A 14,692-nucleotide genomic window follows, 5' to 3' on the forward strand; every position below is an offset into this window, starting at 1 on the left:
GTGATGGGGGGGGGGGGGGGGAAGGGGGAAGGGGTGGGAGGTCGAGAGGTAAACTTAAGGTCACTGGTATCTCCCCACCCCCCCCCCCCCTTAACAAATCAAAGGATGGAACCTTCGACAGCTCATGAGTGTTGTGATCCTCCTTCCCCATTTTTTTTTCTTCTTTTTGTTTTCAGACCCAGAAATGTGTGTGTGTGTGTGTGGGGGGGGGGGGGACTGCAGCCCACAACCCTTATGATTCTGCGTCTCCTTGTCTGCAGAATAAACGCATTTACTGCATTTCAGTGGACCCGACATTTTTTTTTCCCTCAGAACACAGAATGTGAATTCGAATTTTTTTTATTTGGAATTTATATGCAGTCATGTATAATGCATAGTACGTTCGATTCGGGTTATGTTATTTCCATCCAACGAATGGTAATACAGAGGCCATGTAGAACAAAATATACATAGAGTCTAGGGCCTATATCATTGATGCGTTAATTACGTTCAATTTCCATCTTAAACTTAAAGTCACACAATGCCTGACTCAAGACCATTCGAAATTATTTCGGATGTGTTCTGTCGAGAAAAAAAAAGACAAAACAAAAATTGCACGGACCATGTACTGTGTAAAGCCACAATGGACGTAACTTGGAATATCTATTTTATCCATTCTTCTACATTGAAGCATAAATATACTTTTTTTTTTTGTTATACATATCAAGAGGATATGCTTCAATGGACATTATGTATAGCTGCCAGGTGGAATGCGGCTGATAGGCTGTGCACCATTTAAAGAGATTGCATGACACGTGCTTATCTTATGTAAATATAAGAACATCATTAAGCCTGAATACGGCATAGTTCTTTTTTTTTTAACTAGCGTTTCGTGTACAGCAATGAATCGTTGATGATGGGGATTCTATGGTGTATTATACACTGGCCTTGAATATTTACGACATGACGTTTCATCCATTCTTTAACCAATTTTACTTCTCCTCTAACATCGTTATTGTTTCTTTTTGTTATCATTCAGACAGCAACAATGGGTGTCGAGTGGCTTGACTGCTTTTCAAATAATTTTCTGTGCAAACATCATTACATATTTTTACTTAATAACTCTTTTAAGAAGAGATTATAGATTATGATAGTAGCATCAAAATCAGAGAGATCCGTGTTCTTAATATGATCTCTCCTCATCGGACGATCTTGCTTCATCGAATCACCCCCTGCATGTCTGACACTGACCTGATAGTCGTCCAACAACACAAGTTGGATTCATCAGACTGCAATCCGATACACATCGGTTGGTGGCCAGAATCAAATAACTTTGCTTCCGACGAATGACCGATTTAAAAAAAAAAAAAAAAAAAAAAAAAAAAAATCTCAGTGGAATGGGTATTAGAGGGGCCGGTTTGCTAGAATGCTTGCGATCCGATTGACTTCTGTTAATCTTAATGAAGCACGGATATCCTATCCGTGAGTGTGAAAATGTAGGTCCCTATGACATGTCAGTTTAGTATAGTATCGATTACTGTATCACGACGAATTCGCTGGTATCCATCCATTATTGTCTTGGATACCATTCGTTTCGTGTAGCAACATAAACAAACGAAAATGAAACCTACAGGTTGAAGATATTTTCTTCGCCCGTTTCAGTCAAACGATACCTACTCACTCCCTATGATAGTTAATGCCATGCAAGTCATATCTATATATTATATTATGCAAGTCATATCTATATAATTATATTAGTTGAGACTGGACACTAGCATTCTTTACATGTGAGAGGGTGATTTGAATATAGTGACATTGCATGTACACACAGGCGAGCAGGTGCTACCATGTAGGGCCCTATAGGTCACAGCGGCCGCTGTGTATGGGTCGGTCATGCACCGAGCTTTCGGATAAGGCAGCTGCGCGTTGTATTATGGGCAAGATGACGGAGTACACGCCTAGCTGTGTTGTAGGTACATGCTTCTACAGCTCTGTCCAATTTCGCATAATTGTGATGGGCATTTCGGCATTTTAATGTACGATTTTGTTCCTAGATGCTGAGACATAGTTATAAGTAAAAGTATTGCATCAAAATCTGCTTTGTGCGTAAGAATTCGTTTGCTTCCCTATTGTGATGATAGTCATGATAGTTCTAAGATGCATCTTGTACATGACGAAAATTGTTCAATTTGCAAAAAGGGTTGGCACTTGAGCTACATGTTTTCCACGTACTGCTTGTGATAGTGCCGTGCAAGTAAGATATGCTTCAATTCGGAGTGTAGACTTGTTTATATGTCTTATCAACAGGAAATGGGAAGACCAGGGAATATAATAATCATCTTTTGTATGATGGCAAATATCAGGCACGAGGGGAGAATCCGTTATAATGAGTCATGCACCCTTACACCCTTTCCACTGCACGCGGTGCTGGGCGTGTGGTGCGGTCGCGTACACTGCTGCCCATGCGGCGTATGATGAATCAACGGCATGCGCAGTATACCATGCAGGCATACTGAATATTAGGCACTAATATTAATGTATTATACTCACGCCGTTGTATGTGTATTTCGAAATGGTTCTCCCCGTACCTTTATACATTCCATGTATGTAATCATTGTTTTCAGCTTGTGTAAGAGAGGGAAGAAATGGGTAGGAGAGTCAATAGATGGACACTGTCTATTCATATTAAAAACGTAATGTGAGGAGTGTTTCTACTACTGGTTGTGACAATTTCAGGCATTTTCTTTGTTCCTTATCGAGTCAAATTTTGAGCAAAATAATATTCCGTATACGTTTTGCTTTGGAATTTCCTGAAGTCATATAACCTTACAGTGTATAGGTAAAACGGATATAAGCGATGTATTTCCATGGACTGTAGGTGCAATTATGTATAGCTATGACACTGTGTCACGATGTCTATTGCTCCAAATGTCACTTCTAATTCACATTTATTAATTAACATTACCTGTATTTATTTCACCTATACGTCGATGAGAATTACAAATTTTGAATGGCAACAGGAAAGACGAGCTTGGTCAATATTCTCGGAACCCATCTCATCGCTGTTATGCAAGTCGTAACTATTATTATTATTATTATTGTTACCTTTGAACCAGTGCTTGTCTGTGTGGTGAACTTTACACCCCCCTGGTCACGCCAGTGAGCATCCTGCTCGCTCACTGTGACGAGTCATGTCAATAGACCTATGATCACAATGTATCTTGCCCTCTACATGTACTATTACATTTCATATTATATTTCAAAACTCTAGTCCCAGTACAATAAGAACAAAGCAAATAGTGACAAAATATTTCTCACCACAGCACTGGCATTGCAACCCTATCGATACAGCTTGCCAATCTTGGCTGCATGCCATTTTCAGTGTGGATATCTCATTACAGCTGATTATCTACAGTTATACTGAGTCAACACACTTTTTACATCAGTACTACCATAATGGCAACCTCCCCCTCCCCCCCCCCCCCAAAAAAAGAGGAAAAGACATATTCTAGTTCATTTGTCCTTTAGCATGATGTAAGAGCAATTGACTTGCTATAGGCCCTACCTCTTTCAGAAAGAAGGGGGATAATGTATCACCCTTAACATGATGTGTTATTAGCAAGTCAAGGGATGTATTTACATATATATATTTCATTAAAGAATAAAAGTTTATAGAATTTCTTTTCATTTTCGTGATATCATTATCCGCAGTGAAGTCACGAACTGTTGTAATATAGTCTTCTATACTCCAACGATGGTGGCACTGAAACTTAAGTTTAAAAAGAACACCTTTTGAACGGATCGTCCGATATAGTCCTCAAACGTCAGTGATGTGTGACAGGGCCTGCTGCTTATGTGCTACGTTTACTCGATTCACATGCTTCTTTTGGCCCCACTCCCGTAGTAATTAAATTGGGCAGTTAAATGACAAGTTCACCCCAATAATTATAATCGTATGTGGATTGATTGAACGTTCTTGTAATTATTGCTGCCTTCACGCGATGCACACATTATAACTTGGATGAACTTGTGTTAAGATCAGCACCCAGTTCCTAGCAACAATTATACCAGGTACATCTAATCCAAGTCATTATGCCCTAAAACTTTTCTCTTGCAGTTTTTTTTTTACACGCACACACGTACACACCCACACGCACACAGACACAGTCACAGACACACACACACACACACACACATATATATATATATATATATATACATATACATATATATATATATATATATATATATATATATATACATATGTATATATATATATATATATATATATATATACACATATGTATATGTATATGTATATATAATTAACCATGTATCTTTTTCAGTCATTAGTTTCTTCAAAAGGACTTGGCAAACAAAGAAACCCTCACCAGAATTTTATGAAGACATGAACCAAATGTAATGTGACACGTATGAGTTTTATTTCACAAAATGTGTACTATTGAATCAATTTGTGTTATTTGTGTGTGTGTGTGTGTGTGTGTCCGGCTAGTGAGTTTTTTTTTTTTCAGTGACAACTTAAAAGTCTCTCTTTGAACGTGTCAGTCTAGACGATTCTTTATCCACACAATAGAGATGAAATAACTACGGGTGCAATAGATCACATTTCATGACTTTTGATATACCTGTCTCCTCTATATACAAGAACTCTGCCAGTTTGTCAATTTGTCAGTAAAATGTATATCCTGGCATGGTGAAAATGTTACCTTTGTGGCTCTGTTGAACCGTACCAGTCTGACCTGCCCTCGAAATGATTTCCCCTTTCATGGACCAAGGTCTTGGTTAAAAGAGGAACATAAGATGATATACAAGACGGTTCACTAATAGGTCTGATCCATGAGCAGCTTTACCACACTCAATCACAATGATATTACCACAAAACTTAAAACATCCATCATTCAAGCATCTTTCACAACATAAGAAAAAACAGATTCGCCACTGTTTATTATACATGTAACAGCAGTCATATTATGTCAGTCCTTATGTCCACACTTTATCAAACACATTAAAAGTAGAACATGGTGACATGTCAAACTATTTAATTATTTATTTGTGAATTCCTCACTCAAAACTATACTTCAATATATGCTTTGGGTTTCTATGTGAAAAGTAACTTAGTGCCGCGGTGCACATGCATTGTCACTATCATCACAACAATTTACGAAGTATTAATGGTGAATTCTTGTATACACGGTGTACTTTCATTTTATGCCTTGTCCGGAAGATAGATGAGATATGATTTCTGCCATTCAAGATAGAGGTACAGTGCAGTTGTTAAGGATTGTACAGCCCAATTAAAAATAAATAAATAGTAACAGTTAAAAGGCATTCGATATGTTTAGTATTTTTAGAAACATTACACCGTACTTTCTTACGTCCATGTTATTATGTTACTCAGGTTGAGTCGCTGTTGTACAATAAGCATAATGCTCAATGCACTTCACATGTATCTTAATATGTAATGCAAAGCATAGTGTATGCTACTATCTATACTGTAATTGTTAACTTACACTACTAGTACTTTGGTTTCTACTCGTACTGTACGTAATAAGTAATACAAAAGCAAACAGAGGGAAACTCACCAGAAAAGAATATGATAAGTGAAAAATTGAGCAAAGAAAATGGGATTTAAATGTCTTTAATCTGATTATCAGGGATACGGACATGAGATTTTGTGAATACCACTATAGGAATTATCACTTACAGAACTGAAAACACTGGAAATCGGTGGACAGGTGTATATGTTGGTCCAAAACAGGAATATGGATCTGGTGGACAGGGGTCAGTGAGATTGCCCACTCTCCAAATAAAGCTCTGCTAGAGTGTGAAAAATGGGGGACACATGCTACAATTTTGTGTCTTACACCAGATACATCCCCCTTCTCGGTTGTGTGTGTGTATAACTAATGGGCGGTGACACAGCATCATGGCTCCTGCGACAATTGCTCCGGTCTTATTTTCTCACAGATCTAGATCGGATGAAGGTTAGGGTTATGATAGGGTTTTAGGTTTAGTTTGCGGTAAGAATTGGGATTAGGGTTAGGCTTATTTTTTGTGGAAAGAATTTATGTTTGGCCGAGCGTGCAGATATTTCATGGGAACATTGTCTCAGGGGCAAGTGTCATGGAGCCATAATGGACACGTGTGGTTGTGACCGATGTCAAAGACTGCCAGTCATTAAAACCGCAGGATTTTCGTTTTCATCTTCAGAAGCAGTCTGTCCTGCGTGGCTGTTTCTAAATTTGGCGATAGATTCCCTTATTCGCCTTCTGAAAACAAAGCAAACCCCTGCTACTACAACTACTACTACTACTAGTGTCAAGAAAATGGTTAATGGAACAATAAATGATGACATGCTTGGCTGTGGTGCACTGGTCTCATTCAGGTGTGTTGTGCTTGGATCGGTTGTGAAGGCGTCCATCAAACCAGGCGTTGTACCTTTAGAATGACATCTAAGAAGTATCACAAAGCAATTTTACAGGATGCAAGATATCCAGATTAGGAACAAGACTTATGATCATCCACATTTAACATGAAGGAAAGTTTCTTACTTCCACAAACTTTGACTTCCACTGGAACACAGCATAATACCTTATGTGAGAAAACATCAAATTTTCCGACATGATTGTCAGGATTGTCGACCTGACCTACAGCGTCAGAATCGCGGTCGGGGCTCAAAACATTTTATTTCCGGATACATCGGATCACCTGATTTGTCAGGATTAGCAAATTTTCAAATCTAGTTTCATTGTTTGTTGTGTTTTTTTTTTCTGGCTAACAAGACCACTCCATATTTCTATATTCCTATATAGCACCAGAACCGAGATGTGTTTAAGAAAATGGTATCCTATTAGACAAGGTGAATGATTATTTTCTTCTTTTTACTCAGGCATATACACATGTACAAGGCACGTGTATTATTTAGACCAACGCTGATAAGTTCAAGGGTCTCACTATGGTAAGAATAACGAAAACTAAACGGAAAGTGATTAAGTCAATCGTTTTGATTTGGGAGTAAATTCTAAAGACCGGAAGTGACTGCACACTATAGCAAGAACACGAGAGATTGCTAAAACTTTATAAGGACAATACCTGAGGTACTATTGTCTGCAACTGGTGTTGTAGTTGTCAGTGTATCTGTTGAGTTGGTAGGTACATCTGCTGGAAAATGTCATGATCGAATTAAAACAATTACTTTTACTTGAATGGTAAATGTTACACAAATCTATTTTCAAAGTAGTTTTCGAGACTGCTTTTGTCTTTTAGTCTACCCTAAACCCATGTTTCTCAAAGATATTCCTTTATTTAGATATCACCTATGCCTACATGTAGGTGTGAGACTAGAAAATTTTTGGCTGTAGCCACAATTCTTTTGCCGAGGTATAGCTTCTCCTACTGCATCTGAGTGAATGATTATAACTATGGTTTGTATCATTTTGAAATGCGACATAGATTGAAGAAGGAGGGTCACCAATTGATATTTACATATCACACCATGTGAAATAACTTTTGATAAGTTTTGATGTGATGTGATATAAGACTGGAGATGAGGCTAGAGAATATGATTGCTTTTAAGGTGCAGGTTTTGGAATGTTGTTTTGTCTGTAAGGCAAGACAGCAACTCCCTGAAGATTTATACAACAAGAAAGTGATGTGAAAGTAAAACTTTAGATAGTACAGTATACTGGACGTTGATAATATCAATATTATCCATATTATGGATATGCAGCTGAAATAATGTGACAAAATGCATGACTTGCAATGAATGAAGGTGGATTGTCAATAGGCTATATATTTCACAGTGTGCAGATATGTTAGTAAGTCAAGGAGATATTACACTATTGCTTTTAAATGGCCCCCTGAAGAGGTAGAAAATGTCATTATTGACAAACCATTGTTAATTATTAGGCACCTAAAAGTGAAAATTGTGTCAAGTTAACAAAAGCAAATGCATCTTGTGCGAGTTCTTGCAATGAAATATTGACGTTTTTAATGTCTTGCTTTACACTCTAGTAAGTATGATAATTGGCAAATCGTAATTTTGAGTTTGTGTGGAGCAGATTGTGAACTCAGTAAAAGTGACACACTACAGCCACCAATTAAAGTTCACTGTTTCTCATACATCTAAGTACTACTTACTTTGTGAAATATTGATGCATGCTCCATGTTCATTCGGGCGTTGACCAACAGGGCACTCTGTTTCTGCTATAACCTGTACATTTTGAGAGAGTGGAATGAGGCAATAAACGTTCAAATAATTTTTGATTAACCTCCCAGTCTCTGGTTGGCCTACACATACTTTATTCACATTCTCTCTGTCTGTTTTTTTTTTTCTCTCTCTCTCCTAAAAGAATACAAGTACAATTGTATTAGACTTAGCAATGTTGACTTTTAAGAAAGGGAAATTGTAATTACTTAATAATGGATCAATGATTTTTAAGATTTTCTTTTTCAGTCCGATGGTATATAGTTTGTGAGGCCATGACATGCACCAGCTTTATTTTAAGCATGATGTGGTTTTCAAACGGTAAATCATTGTTTGCTGAAAACATACTATAGCATCTGTAAATTTCCATGACTTTGTGTGTGTGTGTGTGTGTGTGTGTGTGTGTGTGTGTGTATGTGTTTGGTAATTTTCACCTATTATTAGGTGAACTTTGGCATGGAATGAAATTTCACTTGATATTAAAAAACTAATTGGGGACCTGAAAAAAACTATTTTACTGGCCACTGACGACTGATGCATACATGGTGGAAACTGGGAGCCTCATTACATGATCATGATAGGCAAGAGACACGGCGAACTACAAAAGTAGAGATTTTGTTTGACAGCTAGAGATCTAAAACTCCTTCATATTTCCATGATTTCCGTTGATTCTTCTTTCCTCGTCTGTTTGCAGGCCTACCAACACTTCTCCATGAATATACCATAGTCAATTCTTATAACACGCAATGATAAAATAACTATTTAATTTACCTAAATTGATGAGAGCAAAGAGCGACAGAGCCAGGCTACATGCAGACATGCATGCTGACTGCAAACAGAATTCTATAACTTTTTTTTTTTCATGTGTGTCCAACTTACACTAGGGTTTTATCATTTTATTTGTTAATCTACACCTACCTATTATAGTACAAAGTAAATTTGAAAGTGGGGTACATTTTGCTAGGAGTCTTAATAATTATCTGTCCTCATGTGGGGGCCTTCTAAGAAAACACTATTACAATGTATACTGACAAGACTATTTTACTGGTCACTTATGGATGCAGTGTTGAAAGCTGTAGTCTCATGACATAATTATGATAGGCCAAGGACACAGTGAATTATATAAAAAATAGAGATTTTGGTGGACAGTTTGTTCTATAGATCCCTGTATCTAAGATTCTTTCACCTTTCCCCTTCTGTTTATACAAATACTTCACCATGGTTATACCATAAGACAATCAACAAGAGACAAAAAATATCTATACCTGTAGGCCTACTGCTAGCAGCAAAGCTGCAGGCAGCAAAGACTTGAACCACGGACGGGCCATCATTGTATAGCGTGGTATCTGTAAAATTGGGGGGGGGGTGGGGAGAGAAAAGATTATGTTCACTTGAAGTCGGCAGGTTTAACTCCTTATTATTTGTGTTAGGCTGAGTTTCATCTTCATACTCGAATTTGTGTGATTCTTGTGTTCAATGAGGTAAAAGGTTTTTGCATGTACAGTGACTGCATATGGAGAAAGTATGATTTGCCCTTAACCCTTTGAACAAATTAATTTGATACACTCAAATATGCATGCCTTGCAATTCACTAGAAACAAAATAATGTATTATGTCCCAACAACAATTACTACAGGACCCTCCACAAGGATAACTTTTAAAAAAGTGAATCAATCCAAATATAATTTCACGGTAGGAAACTAAAAGTATTATCCACACATCTCATAGAAAACCCTATCCAATTTGCATCTGATTTCCTTCCGTGGTCAAAGAGAAATATGGATCTTTGTAGAGCATTCAAGTGTTTCTGGTGTTCAAATGCTGTTTAACTTGGAAGAACAGACCCATGACATTCTTTACAACGATTCACAATTCTCTTTGACATCTTGACAAAATTGAATGATTTTTCTTTTCAAAATTTAGATAAGAAGTTATATTTGTAGGACCCTGAAATAGAATTCTGACAGTTATGAGTCAATGCAGAAATCCGATTGTTATTTTGTTGGAGACATACACTTCGTACTACATCCTCTTTTTGTGGACATAGAACTTTTCAGGAAAGGCTGTTTCCCTTTAAACATTTGAAACCTAAGCCATAAAGGTTCACCAGCTGTGGGTTGAAATAGAGTCAAGTCATTAATACATCGTACAAAGAGATTAAAAAACTCTGGAATTTAATGTTTTTAATAAAGACAGGGCCTCTTTCATGATCAACAAGGTAACCATATAGGGTGTGCTAGTTTTGTCCACTCGGAGGTAGCCATGGATGCATACACATCATCTTTTGTCACAGGGCACCAAGTTGAGAAAACAAAAATCGCTTCAATATTGCACTGAATTCTTATCTATACTTGTAGTTTATCAAAGCTTTAGTAATAACTGCTTACACGCGGATACAATAACTGCTAAATCATCCCTCACACTTATTGTAACTGATTCATGAAAACCCGACCTCAATTTAGTTTCACTGCTCAGATCTGTTTGGGTAGTGGAGTTCAGGTGAGTTTGTTCATTCAATAAAAGTATTAAAATAGCCTGTTATCAGCTATTAGTAAAATTGTTTTGTTGTTGCTGGTGTTATTTTTTTTTTTTTAGCATAAGCATGGCCGAGAAATTACGACATGAATAACTAAAATACATTTGGCGAGTAAAACAATTATCAACTTGGAAAAAAGAAACAATTCTGAGAACCCTTATTTATCACTGTATAAGTAATCGTCCATCTCAAGTGCATAGGATCGCTGAACATTGAATGGAGTTCTCCTATAGTTAGACCTTTTCATCTTTTTATAATAAAGGCAGAGAGTGTTAATACAGCACGGTATTGAGAGAGAAAAAAATCAGGTGGAACTGATGACAAATTCCCGTTATGTGAAGTACCTCCGATTGTAAGGAGATAGAGCGCGCGGTATTACAAATTAGTTGATAAAACACTGCCATCGCAGTCTTACCTGTGTGCACGGAAGTGTAAACATTCACATTGAGCACAACATTTACTATGAATCACCTATAAGCCACTAATATCATGCAAGCATTCATATCGGGCCTGCGGTTTTCGGGAAAGGCGGTTCAGTCTGTATTCAAATCCAAACTACAACATTCAAAGCAATCAGATGATTATGCCACTACTTTATGGAAATATACAAAAGAGACCTTTATTTAATCACTGTTACTTCTTTCACACATTATCTGCTTTTATCAAGCATAAGAGGAATTGTAACATTATTGAGGGATAGACCAAAGTCCTCTTAGTTCCTATACTTACTGCGGTGGATATGATTTAGCCCTACTGAAAGCAAAGCGGGGTTGGACTCCGTTGGAAGGGAGAGCTGGACGTAAACCCAATAGCGATACTTGCAATAGACGGATGAAAGCAAAGTTTTGAACAGAGAACGGAGACTAGTGAGGTCGTCACGCCCGGACTGCAGGGGTAGGAAACGATTAGCAGAAGGGTCGCTAATGCACAACGCGACGTGGCGCACTGCTCGTCGATTGTCGTGAAAAGATGGAAATATTCTGCTCCTCCGAAGATATGGCCACGAGATCGTTGCTAATTGGCTTGCATAATGCATGACACTTTCCTATATGCCAGTGGGTTGGTCGATCTGTTGCCAGGGGCGGGTCTAACTTTATTGCTAAAGAAGATAGATGTTGACCCAATGACGATGAGTAGTCTTCACCTTCGTTGTTTGTTTGTTTGTTTTTCTTTTTGCCGCCACTTCTCTCCTCAAATCTACCGGGAAAAAAAAATCCCGCCACTTTTTGCTATCGAAATAGGATTGTCCATTGTTTGCGTGACTGGGTGGCTATAGTGGAAGTCAATATTAGGAGAGGAGCATCCGTGCATCACAAAAGACAATTCCCATAAATAGATAAGAGTAGATAATCCTAAGTGTTGTTTCTTATACATCAATGAGCAACAACTCACCATCAAAGGCGCTATACTCGGAACAGACTTTTTTTTCTTGTTTATGCAGATCTGGCGGGTTTTATGTCGAGAAGGTAAGGAGGCCTATTATTGAAAGGAGGGGGCACTTGTTTTCCATACAGTTTTTAATTGTAGCTTTCTGTCTTCTGGCCTTCTTTATACAAGGTATTAAATGCAAACACAAAATACGTTTACATATGTATAGTTATGAAAACCACAGCTTTCAGTGGGTGTACAAAATGTAGTTGTGAGAAGTGTTAATGCTATTGTTCCGTGTTTCGTGTTTAGTAGGTACATCTGTTTAAACATGGCTCCTGGGAATTATATGGTTGTTTCAGTCTGTTTGCATCATTTCACAAAATAACAACTTTTTTTCTGAGATGCCATTTTGGCGGTGCAAAGTGGGGTCAAAGCTAAAAAAAAAAAAAAATGTACGTCTTTCTGTATCTTCGTTATGACGTGTTATCTCTGTGGGAGGGCATTTTTCTAGAAATGAAAATTGACATGACTGTCTTTATCGACACTAGCTCGCTTATCCTTCGGTGAATTTCTCACAGATTTTGATATGTTGTAGCTGAGACTCTGGGCTACCATTCGTGTTCCCTTTGGTTTTCTTTGGATGTCGGGATCATGTCAAAAAACCTGATTGAAATTGACACTTAGTTTCAATGTCCAATACACCAATAACATACAATAAACATACAATGATTTCACCTGTATATACTGTACAGCGCTAGATTGAGTACACCTCAGCATGAATACCTATTGCCGCAACTGAATGTTCTTACAGTGAAGTCATTTGTCCTGTGCTAATCGAATGCAATATAGACCTAGAGCTATGAATGACCCTTTTTCATCTTTGATTGCTTTAGGGGCAAATTCCAAATCTCATTGTGCATTTCTGGCCGCCCTTAGAAGGCGATTGTAAATGATTTTTGTAGCACTGTGGCGAAATTGAATGATCTATTCATACTCTGATAATCTGATAATGCATTATGATTCAATGCCATTGAGGCATTCATAATTACCCATTTATCTGCTCAGTTATTTTCAGTATTTCTTGACAGGTATATTCTCTGTGAAAGCAGCTGTGACGGAAGATTGATGATGAGGAGGATGTGGTAGTGATGGGAAGGGTTTGTTCAGGCGGGGAGTCGTGTAATATCTATCTAGCCAGTAGGCCTACAAAGATTATCCTAGTTTGCAGACACAAACTCTTGTACAAGGATATGCACCAAGAAGCCTGCATATGCACCATTGTTCCTGTGATGTGAGCAGCTACGTGCGGGAAAATGGTACATGCAATGACCTTGAAATGGATTCGTCTGCCAGACTCCTTTCTATAGTTACAGACAAAGGCTTGCACTTGCAAACTAGGAAGGTCCTACATGTGTTGAGCAATGACCTTGTGGTAATTTCCTACATGGCGGCATTGCAAAGCGTTTGTCACGCCTGTTAAATACTGTTAGTGTACAAAGTTTTTTTAACGGCATCACCAAGTTTGGATCGAGTATCCCCCTTTTAACTTCAGGGAAGACATTTTTACCTTTATTAAGTTATAGGCCTATATGCAATAATGCTTAGTTAAAATTTCAGAATATAATTATTTACTTGATGAGCATAATTGTTATTGAAATGTATTGCACAGATTCATTCCCTCAAAGGGACTCTTATCGGACCATCGAAACGGTGCTGGAATCGAGATGATTTAAAGCGAGTATTTACCAACTATATCATTATATAGTGCTCAATGATTTCCAGTTATGCAGACATTAAACAGTCATTGCTATTCATATACTACATTTATAGTTTAGAACCCATGTGAAAGCCAAAATTTTAATACAAATTGCTTTTGAAGTAGGCCCTGCTGTTTGCTTTCATATCTTGACACTGCAAGATATCGAAACAGGTGTACAGTAACCCTTTGATATCTTTATTAGGTTTCATTTTTCGAAAGGTCTTGACGTAGGCCTATTAAGTTTTGTCGGTATAGTTTCGAGATCTTACAGTGTACAGATAAAAGCTTATGAAAGCAAACAGTACTTCAAATGCAGTCTGTATTAAAGTTTTGGCTTTCACATGGGTTCTAAACTATTGACTTGAAAATTGAAATGTATTCAGTGTGATTACCAAGGATTGACAGAATTAACCTCAGCTTCTACCTGAGCAAAGTTCTATTGATATAGTCAGATGCCTTTTTGCACCTGCGAAATAAAAGTCTCTTACAAAGTCTAAATTTTTGAATTATAAAATCAAGACTGTGTATTATGAGTGGGCAAAGCAACTCCGCCTATTTAATCCATTCTGTTCCTCTCTAATGATATATTTTATTATCAAGGAAGTTTGTCAGTCTTTGGTTATATCACATCGAATCTTACATGTGGCACAAAATAATGTATGATTTTGTTTGTGATATCATTAATAGCTGGCCTATGATCAGTCCAGATGACACTTCCTACGTCATTTTCAAGGAAAAACGGGTGTGTATGGAGACATGTACATGGATACATCTTTTAATAACTTTGCTGCAAGCAGCCTGTTTGACAGTGAATGTCGAT

This window comes from Diadema setosum, chromosome 8, assembly GCF_964275005.1.
Source record: "Diadema setosum chromosome 8, eeDiaSeto1, whole genome shotgun sequence".
Taxonomy (NCBI): domain Eukaryota; kingdom Metazoa; phylum Echinodermata; class Echinoidea; order Diadematoida; family Diadematidae; genus Diadema; species Diadema setosum.